This window comes from Equus asinus, chromosome 11 (genome assembly GCF_041296235.1).
Source record: "Equus asinus isolate D_3611 breed Donkey chromosome 11, EquAss-T2T_v2, whole genome shotgun sequence".
NCBI classification, from domain to species: Eukaryota; Metazoa; Chordata; class Mammalia; order Perissodactyla; family Equidae; genus Equus; species Equus asinus.
In genome coordinates, this window is record NC_091800.1 from 78,038,952 (window position 1) to 78,052,544 (window position 13,593).

Consider the following 13,593-nt stretch of genomic DNA (forward strand, 5'->3'; position numbering starts at 1 on the left):
CTGGCTGGATAAGGATTCCATTAGGGATGCAAAATCACTAGGGCAAGAGTCTAGCTGGAGAAAATAGATAAGAAATATGATAATTTAGGAACTAATTTGATACTAAGGATCCAAGGTCAGAAAGCATGGCAACACATCACAATGTTCTTTGAAAAGAGATGTTCTAATTTAGTATGCTTGCCAAATTTCTATCTAGAAGCAACTTAGGGGCAGAAATAATCTTAGGGGTGGGAAGAGGAGAGTGGCAGTTAAGTGACTTCTCCTGAATCTCCATTACCTTAGTGTTTTTAGCAAGATCATGTTTATTTGCGGTGCTTAAGTAGACTAATGGAAATTCCAAGAGGACAAGAACTTCTAACCAACCACCACTCAAAACAAAACAAAAACAACCCTCAGTCACCACTGATCAGTTAAGCTGGCAGAAGGACCAGACCTGACTTCAAAAGAAAGTCTTTAGAATAGCTAGAATGGGAAGAAGCACATAAAGCAAGCAGTGCTCTAGAACTTGGAGATGAAGCAGATACACTGGTGTCCAAGATGTTTGTAAATCATGTCTGCGACTTGCTTGTAAGGTTCACTGGTGGAGGAAAAGGCAGTGGATTGGAGATTACCTGGAATTCTGATAGTAGAAAGAAAGAAAAAGTATTAGATCAACTGTTTCAATTGCCTTTTGACTTAATAAATATCCCCTATAATGTAATATGTATAATTTGAGAAGCAACCCTGGTGGCTTTTAAATAAATAGAATATATAGGTTTAAAAAGATGATAGAGACACACTGCCATTCATCTTACAGATGAAATATTGGTATATACTACATCTTGAGTTAAGAATTGAATGGCCAACATGGGGCCAACTAACTTTCATTAGTGATAATGCTGTTATTTGGATAAAGGAAAGTATGTAGCATTTATTTGAAAAGCGTTTTTTAATGAATCCTTGTTAATATTTATTACTTTTAGTCCTCATTCACTTCTTGCAGTATATCTACCTGGAAAAACTCATTAACTTTGCTCAGTTCTCTGCATAGAGGCACAGGGAAAGTCTGACAGAAGACACACAGAGCTCTGAACCCTTCAGAGACAAAGTATCATTATCTACACACATCTTGGCAAAAATGATTGACAATTTCATACTACACAGCCCAAGTAGCACCCAGTCAATCAGATAGGGGAAAAGAGTAAAAATAAAAGCCCAAAGTGTTCAATGATTCTACTTCAGTTGAAAAGAAACAAAATCATCTGAGCAATTTGTGGTAGTTTCAAGATGCCACTGAAAGAGATGACAAATTATGAATGAACTTGGGTCGCCCTAAACTGATCTCTGCCTGCTAATTTAGTGGCATAGAGAGTATTACTTCATAATCAAAGAAGTCAATTAAGATGGCTTCCATGGAAAAATATGCCTACACTCATGTGATGATAACTTTCCAATAGATGAAAATAGGTCAATATTTGCCTTCAATATTTTCAGGAAAGGCTTTACCTTAAGATCTTTTGGTCTAGCTGGAAGCAATCAGAGAAGTCTCAGCCTACGTTCCCACTGCCCAGTTTACCTGACAGTGGGAAGGAATTCCCTCTAAACTTCTTACCTGCCTTAACAATCTTTATACATACACATATCTGATTCACTAACAAATTTCACTCCTTTATTCGCTATGCAGAGAAGATGTGATAAGCACACCTGTTTTCCTAACTCAAGACTTCGAAAAATGATAAGGCATATATGACTTTTTATGTGTCCAAAATACAAGGAAACTTTTTTTTAATCAGAGAAGAAATTTTGACTAATTCTAAGGGTCATTTGAATCCATCTACCCCAATCAACATGGCGGGCATCATAACCAGGCTATCACATTATATTATACTTTTCCCAAAGAGAAAATTAAAAATGAGCCTCAACTCTTAAAAGTATTGAACTAACATTAAACAGGGTTTATGTTGACTCTAAAATTAGGGATAAAAATCTTACAAAATAAAAGGAACTAATTCCCATATATGTTCTATGGTATGGTACCAATAAAAGCTTATTGGTAATTACATAGTGCAGGACATCTACAGGAAACAGACATGCATACTGTTGTTAACTATCCTTGAATATTTATACCATTTTTCTCTTAAATTAAAACAGTTTGAATAAATAAAAGAATATATATTTCCAAAAGAGACAATATAAGATAATTCTTTTAGAATTTCTGCTCTGTAACTTACTAGCTTTGATCTCTCCTGCAAATTACTTAACAAATTCCCTATGCTTCACTTAGTTATCAATAAAAATAAATATAATAATACCTATTATACAAGGATTTTGTAAGAATTTACTAAAAGGATGTTTGAAAATGGTTAGCAGAGCTCCTGGCACCTGATAAATGGTGGCTAATTATTATTTTAAGCAAAATGAAAATTGGATTTTTAAATGTATACATACATAGTGCTCACTGACATAGCTTTGTGCAAGTTCCTTATAGAGCTCAAGTGATAAAATTATATTTGGAATGCTCTAGAAGAAAGAATACTTTCGATGTTAGTTGAGCACAAAACAAATTCAAATATTAGTGCAGACTCTGAATGAAAAAATTTGCAAATAGTAGAAAGCATTGGGCTATTTTTCAGGGCCTCAGATGGAAGCGATCTAGGGTTGCTAACTGTAAGTGGACTGCAAGTAGAGTCGTTAGGAAAATTGAGAACGTTTTTAGGAAGTCTTGGAACATAATGATTAAAGATATAGGCTCCTACTATTTGTATATATGGATATACATATATATATATATATATATACATATATATACACACAGAGGTAATCTAGTGATTCAAATGTCTATGATGATGTAATACATTTTGAAAGGAATTCTATTTAATATTTCCTTTTCTCAGTGTCATAAATGAAAGTAAGAATCTCTGACCCCAGTATTCCCACCATGGGGTTAATCACATTTTTATGTTGCTAGACAAAAGATTTATTACTGCTTTTGAAAATTCTCAAAGATCTGAAAACTAGATCATTCACTGTAATTCCAAATTACACAGAATTCTCTGAAGAAAGGTTTTCTGCCATCTTCCCGTCTTGTTATTAATACATTATAATTTGTTGAATATGTATTCTAAATGACAGTGAATTTTTTAGAGAAAAAATTCTGTATGTCCGCATGCAATTATTATATTATGAGCACATTTTCATTTGAAATTGCACTGTTCATTTTATTAAAAAACACTGAAGTTATTATAGCTTCTATAAGAACTCAAAGCAGCAGGGGCTGGCCCCGTGGCGGAGTGGTTAAGTTCGCGCGCTCTGCAGCAGGCGGCCCAGTGTTTCGTTAGTTCGAATCCTGGGCGCGGACATGGCACTGCTCATCAGACCACGCTGAGGCAGCGTCCCACATGCCACAACTAGAAGAACCCACAACGAAGAATACACAACTATGTACCAGGGGGCTTTGGGGAGAAAAAGGGGAAAAATAAAATCTTTAAAAAAAAAAAAAAAAACAAAGCGGCAGATAACGACTCCTTTGCTTTCGCTATGTTCCTTTTCTCTCTCCTCCTCTTTTTATCTTTCCCATACATGTACACACGCACAGATGTGTAAACACATACACACAGCTGTGTGACACTCACTGGCCAAAAAATGAAAGAATGTTGTAACCCATTACAAATCCCTTCCTGGGGCTCTTTAATGCATCTAAAATTAGAGAAATCCAAACTAAATTCAGAGCAGCCTCCTCACAACTGTAGTCAATGACCACAGCTGGCGATTTAAGGGGGAAAAACAAATCCCAAGGCTCCACCATAGAAGCCAGTCTGAATAGAGACAGTCAGCGGCAGCCCAGCGCGAGCTGGAGGGGGTCATCTGTATGCCAGTCGGCTCCAGTGACTCATACCGGTCAATTTCTTGAAGCATTACCCTACGAGGGACAGAAAATACCTGGTTAAACCCTCCTATCTTTTGTTTTCCCCCTAGCTTCTCTGAGGCACAAAGATCACAAACTCATTCTTCAGGAATAACGTCATCATTATTTTAGGGGGGATTTTTTTATGGGCTAGTATTGTTTAATTCACTTGCCTCCTGGGGTGCTGATGGCCAAATTTACATCCTGTGTGAATGAGTCCCCTCGCAGGGCTACATAGAGTGAATCTGGCTCTGTGAACAGCCAAGTGCTTCTATTGTCCAAAATATCTAAGCAGTGGAGGATTCTGGAAGGCTTATTGGCTTATATATGGCTGGCACCCATCTGGCCATCATGTCTCAGGTTTCTGCAGAACCCTCCAAATAGCAAGCTGAAAAAAGTGACTGTGTGTCTAAGTGCCTTACAGTTGATAAACCTATTTTTCAAACCTCTAGGAATATAAACATAGGCCACTCTTGTTAAGAGAGAAACTTCTGTGTTGCACATGTTCCAGGACATTTTTATAGACCAGTGATAAGGAAGCAATAAAGTAGACATATTTTTAAATTAGTGAAATAATCACGCAATGCACAGAACAGGCTGTTTCATCTTTACTTGAGTCTCATAACTGTACTAATCTCACAGTCAGTTGTTCACGGTTTACATACTGGAAGTCAGGAGATCGTACTGGTCCAGTGGAGGATGGCACAGCTCCTGCTACATGGCTGGGGTCGTACAGCAAGAGAGAAGGAGGACTCACGGCCCAAGAACACTGAGAATCAGAAAATCTCAGTTCTGGAATCTGTTCCGTCTGGGACTGGCTATATGTAACTTCAAGCCAGTTGCATTTCAGGACTTCAGTTCTCCATCTGTCAACTAGGCATGGCAAATCCTGTCCTACCTGCCTCACAGCATTGTTGTGAAAATTACAGGAGATGTGAAATGAAACCAGGCTGGCTGAAATCACCAAGAGCTATAGCAACACCATTTAGGATAATTCACTCACGCTTGCGAAGGTAAGGGATTCACTAATTTGGCAAACTTTCAGAGAGAGCCTTCATGTGCTGGGCTTCATGGAGACTGTTGGACGGGTCCCTAGTAAGATAACTCCAATTTCAGGACCTCTTTGAGTGACCCCCAAATCTACTCAGAGGTCATTTGTCTAGGCTGAAAATCATGCATTTTAAATATTTCCTCAAGCCTGTCACCCCATAGGTAAGATCCATATATTCGTTTTTCGTGTTGTTTAATAACTTTCTGCTATTGAAAAAAGAAAACAAATGGGACAGATGATACCCGTACACTTGTTAGATAGTGAATGAATAGAATAGTGGGTATTAAACAGAGAGAAAGGAAGACAGGATCAAGAAATACCTAAATAAACAGAAGGCACCAAATAAACAGAAGCCATCAGAGTGCTAAATATTCAAGACACTCTAAATATGGATAAGACAGGATACACGAAATATGCAAGAAGTCTTACATATTCAGGACACACTTAATATAAACAAGCTCTCAATATTTGTGAGGTCTTGACTCAGGCACCCATTGGAGACACCCATTCTGGCTCCAGAGTCTTCTATCCTAGAAATTCTGATAAATCCCATGGCTGTTCAGCAGGCTGATTGGCAATCTACAGCCATTGTCTAGGCTCATTTGTCCCTGTGTCTCTCCAAGAGAACAGGTATATATCATTGACCCAGGGCACCTTGCTCAGATCTCACTCACCTCGTCTGTAGGAATGACTGAGGTGACAGATAGAGATGGCTCATGTGAGCATCGCACGGCCCTTCCGCCCTGTTTGTGCCCGACCCTGTTAATTTGCCCCATCTCTTTCCCCTTGCTTCTAGCTGTGTATTTTAAACTGGTTAATAAACCATAGTCCCTGAGCATTTTAGGCTGGTCTGAGTTTTTCTGTTCTGTGAGCCCTAGGATCACTTTCCTAGCATGGGACTTCAAGGTTCCCAAGGCATGGAGGTAACTTCCCACACGATACCACTCTTTTAGAGCAGCTGTAGCTTGACTCTTCAGTAGATGACAAGAGCTCTTAAACCATACCAATTCCATTGATAATACCAACACCTTACGTTAATTGAGCTCTGTTCCAAGCCCTTTATATCTATGATTTCATTTGATTCTTATGAAAACTCTATGAAGTTGATAGTATAATTATCCTCTTTTTTCAGATGAGGGAGCCCAGGCAAAGAAGGATTAAGTTGTTTGCACAAGTTCTTTGCACAAGGTCACACATCTAGCAGGCAGTGGAGCTAAAATCCAATCCAAGAAGTCTTGCCCCAGACCCTTGCTTAACCATCACGCTGAAAGCTGTCTGTGGCCTGTGGGCAGAGCCCATGGAGTTCACAGTCTTTTAGTGACACTCCCCCCTTGAACCTGTCAACGAAGTTAACATTTTCGGATTCGCCACTCCTCAGCATATACTGGGTGATGGTGTGAAAAAGGTGGAGGTTATTTCAAAGGAGGGAATTCAGGGAAGATGAGAGGCCCACATCTAGGACTGGAGGATGACTTTGCATTAGGAATACGCGCACCGTCTGAGGGATTTTAGAGCAGCTGAGCCCAGAGGGAGGTCAGGGTGGACGCAGCCTTCCCTTGGCAGATCTCTGGTTTCTCTGCAGTCCTTCACCACCCAGGGAAGCCTAAGAGTGGTTCAGATGGAAATAACTGCGCAGTAACATGCAAACGACTCAGAAAGCTTCAGAAGAAAGTACTAACAGTTTTCGACTCTTTCGAATCCAGCTCCAGGTGGCACTCGCTGTCACTTGGTATACATGATCATGTCTAACCCACACACAATCCTATGAAGAGGCAATGAGTCTACTTTTTGTTGTTGTTAGTGCTGTCCAAGTCCATTGCAACTCCTAGAGACTCTACGTACAGCAGAGGAGCGGAACCCTGCGATGTCTTTCTGCACCATCCTCTCACATTTGAGCGTCTACCAGACAATGCTCCAGGGCTATTCATATGGTTTTCATGGCCAGCTTTTTCAGAAGTGGGTAGTCTGTCTAGGCTGGAAGCTCCGCTGAAACCTGTCCACCGTGGGGGACCCTGATACAGGTGGCATAGCTTTCAGCATCACAGCAAGATGCAGCTGCCACAGTATGACAACCCACAGACAGATGGTTTGGTTCCCTGACCTGGAAACAACCCAGGCCAGGCTGTGAGGGCACCTAATCATAACCGCTAGACCACAAGTGCTGGCTAGGTGTATTTTATAGATGAGGAAATGGAAGCTCAGAAACACACTGTAATAGCCCCAGATCACAAAGCTAATAAATCATAAAAGTTGATCATGAACTCACTCTCGATGACAGCAGGACACATGTTCTTCCCATCATATTTCACCACTGGTGAGCCTAGACTGATAAGAAATGCAAGGATCCGCATTGTCACACTGCCCTTTCACCCCGTTCCCTGAGACACTCCCTGACAATGATTCATTTCTGCTTCAGCCCTGCTTCTGGAGAGCTGGGCTTGATCAGGCTGAGTGGCTAGCCAACTTCCTGGGCGGCCCAGGAGGTGCAGAGATGAGCAGAACAAAGCACAGGACCCACAGGCACAGTTTAAGGCTTGAATGTAACTTTCCTCTGAGAGTGGTCAATTTCTCTAAGTTGTAAAATCTTTCTCTGTCCCACCTCCAACCCCACCCACAGACCTTGATTTTTTGGCTAGATCAGCATATCCAGCAGTCAGCTTTCAAAAATATCTCATTGGCCACATGTGGCCCACATTTTCAGACATTCCGGAAATGTACTGTTTGATTTGTACATCCCCACACCTAACAGATCACTCAGGCAGCTGACCCACCGAGCAATTCGCCTCACGTGTCATCTACCATCTGTGCTTACCTTGTTGCAGGAGACAAGAAAATTCAGAAGATGGCAGGGGATTTGCTCTTGATTTATAGAACCATAACCATTAGTGGGGACAAATAGCACTGATAGCTCTTGAAACAATTGCAAATGATGCCTGTTTCTAATTCTAATTTATCAAATTAGTTATCATTCTAATTCTAGTTACCAGCTAATTGGTCATAGTCATTTCCGTAAATTGTAAAACAAATAAGTAAATTGCCTGTAAAATTAGTAATGTTTCATACTACTAAAATAGTACTAAAATTCTTGTAGCTTGTAAATTTCTTTAACAAATCCCTGATGGAAACTGTCTAATTAAAATCTAGAACAATGGATCCTGAAGTGTAGGAGAGGGACTGCAGGGGTCTTTGAAGCTATTGCAAGAGGTCCAAGAATCCATATGGATCGAAAAAACATCATAAGCTTGGCACATATCGGTACTACTACTCTTCAAAGTTATGCTTACCAAAATGCGAATTTTCACTGAACAAAATGGAAAACTACATATAATTGATATTAAATTTATGGTAATTCTTGTTCTTCACCATATATTTAGTCAGTCAATTCTAAAAGGGTACTTCCTGTTATATGGAAAATTCTAGGGGAAAAAAGGCCTTAAAAAGGCATCCTTGCATTCTAAGAGTCTGGGAACTGCTGATCTAATGAGATTATCTTTTTCTGGAATCACACCCATTTGAGTCATCGCCAGTGAACCTTTGACACAAGTTCTCTGGATTTCTTCATAAGCACAAGTGATCAACATCTGACTCAGCCTGGGAGTTCTCTGCTTTTTCCTATTCCTTTAATTTTATCAACACGAATCAGCATTGTAAATGCTTTTCCAACAGGTTCTAATGGAGGCCCAGGGCAAAGGTCACTTCCTCTTTGGAGCCTCCCTGACCTCATAGGCAGTTGCTCTCTCTGTCCTCTGCCCCAACGCCATGCCTCATAATCCCTCTATTATACCACTTAGCACACAGCACTTCTAACATGGCCTCCAGATCTCCAAAAGAAAGGGACAGGCTGAGACCCTGCCTTTGGAGAAAAGCTCTTTGATCCAGAAGTTTTACTGTAGAAGTGTTATAATGATGACCACATACATCGCAGCTACTAACCATTGAATGAGTCACAGGTAATAATAACAACCAATAAAATTCAGTTCTCTTCACAGTGCTTCTTCATTATGACCCCCATGACACAATTTAGAGAAATAAATTAAATAAATGGACTCATAAATTGACACTGAAAATGCAAAACAGTGACCCAGGAGAAGGGGTAGGGCTGCTGCCACAAGGATCAGAATGAAAAAAAAGGGAAAGATGGTTAAAAAAAAAAAAAAAGTGAGGCAAATCGGGTGAGAAGACAGGAAGCAAGTTAGATGGGTGATAACAGCTAAGTCTTATTACGTGCTCACAGTGTCCCTATACTCTTGTTAACGTTAATGCCAGTACTAACTTATTAATTTTCTGAAAAACCCAGTGAGATAAATATTATTATTGTCCCCATATTACAGGCAAGTAAACTTAAACATAGAAATCTTAAGTAACTTGTCCCAAATCTCATTCACAGCGAGTGGCAGAGAGGGATTTATATCCAGGTGAGGCTGGCTTTTGAAACACACTAGGAGCCGTTGCAAGGGAGGACATGGATTTCTCTAACCTCCTCCCCACCCCCAGCTCCTTTGCATACTCTCACAAGTCTGGAAGTCTGGAATAAAAGACTGATACAGAGTTGAGAGAGGGAGAGAATTATTTGGGGGGCACTTGTCCTGAGACATGTCAATAAGCATTTACTTGTGCTTAATCCTTGTGACAACCCTCTTTGGAAGATATTATTATTATCCCCTATTTAAAGATAAGGGACTGAGACACAGAGGAGGTTATTAATTTGCCCGACATCACACTGGAAGGAGGTGGTGAGCCACTTCTGAGCACAGAGTATCTTATTTATCTTTATCACAAAGCACAATGCCTGGCTTAAGATAAGTGTTCAGTAAAGCATTGTGTAAATTAATTAGCTAATTAATTTCAAGGGCAGACATGCCTTCTAACTGCAGGTGAGATGGATGACTGGGCCTGGGAAAGAAGAGGCAAATGATCGAGATTTCTCTCTTCCTCACTGTCTCCCTCCCTTTCTCTCTCTTTCTCCTTCTTTCCTTTCTTCTTTCTTTGAAAAATATATATTGAGCATCCATTATCTTTCGAAAACTCCAATAGAAAATCTAATAAAATGTGGCTCCTTAAGACCCAATAAGCTTACAGTAAAACAGGGACAGAACAAGTTTAATCAAACAAGTAAAATGCAAATATTCCATCCATAAAGAATAATAGAGAAGTTTCTGTGGGAGTGACACTTTAGATAATACTGAATGATGAGCAGAAATTAGAAGGGAAAAGAATTGGGGGAACAAAATAGTCCACGTTGAGAGAACAACATAGGCATGAGGCCTGAAGTTGTATGATACAGAAAAACAAAAGTTCTTCAGTAAGCCTAAGTGAATGAGGAATGTGATAGAATGGTGGAAATGTTAGGCTAGGAAGAGCTAGGGAATCAGAGCATGTTTTGAGAACTATTGGAAGCCATTAATGCTTCCAATCAGAAATATTTAATAAAGATCAGATCTGCACTTTTTTTCCTTGGTGAGGAGATTAGCCCTGAGCTAACATCTGTTCCAGTCTTCCTCTATTTTGTATGTGGGACACTGCCACAGCATGGCTTGATACGTGGTGTATGGATCCGTGCCCGGGATCTGAACCTGTGAACCTGAGGCTGCTGAAGTGGAGCATATAAACTTAACCACTACACCCCTGGGCTGGCCCAGATCTGCGTTTTTGAAAACCTCCGTAGCAGAAATATGAACAAAATGATGGGAGAAGAGAGTTCAGGCAGGAAAATCTGTTGGACTTTGTTTCTGATCAAGGCTTGTCATTAGTGGGCTGAGAGTAACAAACCCTTGGGACCATCTGGAGCATCTTCACAGAGTGTTCAGGTTTACTCAGGGATGTGTAGTTTACAACACTATGTCTAACATCGCTAGAATGTATAGCATAGAAAAGAATGCATAATGCACATAGGTTTTTAAGACTGAATATTGAACAAATATTTTTACTTTTACTGGGGATCACTTCAGATAGTCTCTAGTTATATCTCAAGTTATCTCTCTGGAATTTCTTTTTAATTAGGGAGGGATTAGGAAGAAAGTCTTAGAAATGTTAAGAAGGGAATATTGCAGTCATCAATACAAGAAGTGATGAGGACCTAGGGAAAAATAAGTAGGAGTGGAGAGGAACCGATAAATCCAATGGACACTAAAACGTTAGGCCCACAGGACCTAAAGAGAGTGGTTAGCTGAAACGGAAGAGTAAGAGGAGAATATCCAGCGTGGCTGAGGTTTCTGCAGGAAATACGAGTCTCAGAAAAGCAGCAGCAGATGTGGAAATGCAGAGGATGAGTTCAGTTGCGGAGACGCCAAGCTGGAGGTGCCCTCAGGACATTCAAATAAAGAGACCATAGAGACCCAGACCAGAAAGTCACCCACATGCATGACAGTTGAAGCCATAGGTGTGAATGAGCTTCACTCAGGAACATGGGTAAAGCGATGAGAGAAGAAAACTAAGATGAGCTGCCAGGCAATATGGATATTGACGGTATGAGCAGTGGAAAATGAGACAGCAAATGAAGTGAAGGAGGGAATTTCGGAGAGATAGGAGGAAAATCAAGGAGACTTGTCACAGAAGGTACGAAAAAGAAATCATTCCCAAAAGGGGAGGTAAACCTATGAAATCCTGCCAAGAGGTCAAGATGCCCTCTTGCTTTGGCCCCTGGAGAGGGATGATGACCCTATGCAGCCAGGTCATCGAGGGTGCACCTGCTGAAATGTTTTCCAGGTTTTAGTGAATGCCAAGGGGTGCGAGGAGGGTGGGGACCTGTCTGGAGCAACTGGGAGGAAGGCCAGCTGTAGGTGTTCATATGTAGGAATGTAGGCTTCACCTATAATTTCTTCTAAAAGACCATGCTAAGAGTCATGCAAAACACTCCAAGTCATGTCTTGGTATTATTTTTCCAATTCATTTGACATAGACATTTTTTCTTTTCAAGGAGAGCAGGAATCCTCTAAGCACTGCCTTTTTTAGCGCTCCTTGGGGAATGCCAAGCCTCGCCTGTGACTTGTGTAGAGCATTAACTAGAGAAAGCATCAAATGGACGACTTCTTGTTTAATCTTTCCAGACACAATTTTTTTCGAAGTAGGGAACTGTAAGTAATTCTGTCCCCACCTCTAGGATAATAAAACAGGAGAAAATTGCATCCATAAGTTTGCCATTATTGTTTATCACTGAGTAACTCTGTGGTCACTCCTAGCAGTTGTCCTTTGTTGTCACTAGACTCAGCCCTATTTAAAAGGTGTCAGGAGAATGACCCAAGACCAACTGTGTTCCCCACTTTTCCATACCCTGAGGTAAGTGAGCCATTGGTCGCTGTCAGTGTTTGGGTAGAGACCCCGTTTATGCCTAGAAGCCCCTTGTTTGGACTGCTAAAGTTCTGTTGCCCTAAAAACAGCCAGATTCAAATTCAATAGTGAAAAATATCAGCTAGGCAATCCAAAGTGAGATTTATTCATCTCTGATAAAACTCCCCCCAACACATTTTGTCATCGTTGTAGCTGCAATATAATCATTCTCCCACAAATGAGTAGGGCACAAGAAGCAGTCAAGGCCATGTTCTCCCTGTCTCCATTTTGACCTGGAATAAGTTAGCGGAACTCATTATACTTCACTGTAACAAAGACTGCAGCGCCCACGTCCCTGGCATTGTGCCACAGAGGGAAGAGTTCATCTAAGTTGTTTGTCACACCCTCTTTTAATACTGTTTTTCAGTACCGTATTAGAATTGCTTGAAGTACGATAATTATTTCTCCCAGCTAATAAAAGCTGTCTTTTTTTCTTTCTTTCTCATTTAGAAGGAAAACTGCAAATTGCTACTGTTGAGAGAAATTGTGAGTTCTATTCATCAATATAACTCTTTCATGTTTTCTTAGTCACTCATTGAAAACTTTCAGTCTAATCTGGGTTTGTTGTACCATCTAAAGCTTAACATTACCAGTTAACTTCACCATCTCCAGCCTTCTCCCCACAGACACACTCACACATGTGTGCATGTACACACACCATCACAGCTCTCATGCATCAGCAAGTACAATTTTTTTCTTTGTACATTTATTTTGTACAACCACTAAAGCTTGATTCCTGAGCCATTATTGGGGATCATTTTGTCTTTAGTAGGTTGTAGGGGTGTAGGCAACTTGGCACTATTCTTGGCATTCTGGAATAGGTGTAATCTCATTTTCTACGTCTTCAGGATTCTGCTATGCAGTGACTACTACACAGTTAAGAGCATGGATATGACATGCACAGTAGTGGAGTGATCAGGTCTTGGAAGAGGATTTTGTGTGTGTCTTGTTTTCCTGTTCCATCACACACTGCAGACTTCTGTGATCCACGATGTTTTTTTAAGTAACTCTGACAGATCTTTGGGGATCTTCCATAGCTTTTCTCCATGCTCTGAGCCCCTACATTAATCTCCTTACATAGACAGCCTTGTTCTTTGCAGATCGGTTTTCAGCAGGGAAATGTTCTTTATTTCCTATTTTCCATGGTCTTCTCATGTAGCAAACACTCAGGTGCCTACAGTTCTCTCTTCCTTTTAATTTAAAAAGGCACCTGAATTTCTTTGTTGGCCAAAATGTCAAATTCTGAAAAAATTTTGTCAGGCACCATTCTTCAATTCCTCCAGGGAGTGAGTGATAACTCACTTTCTTGTATTTAGTTCACCTGAACTTGTGA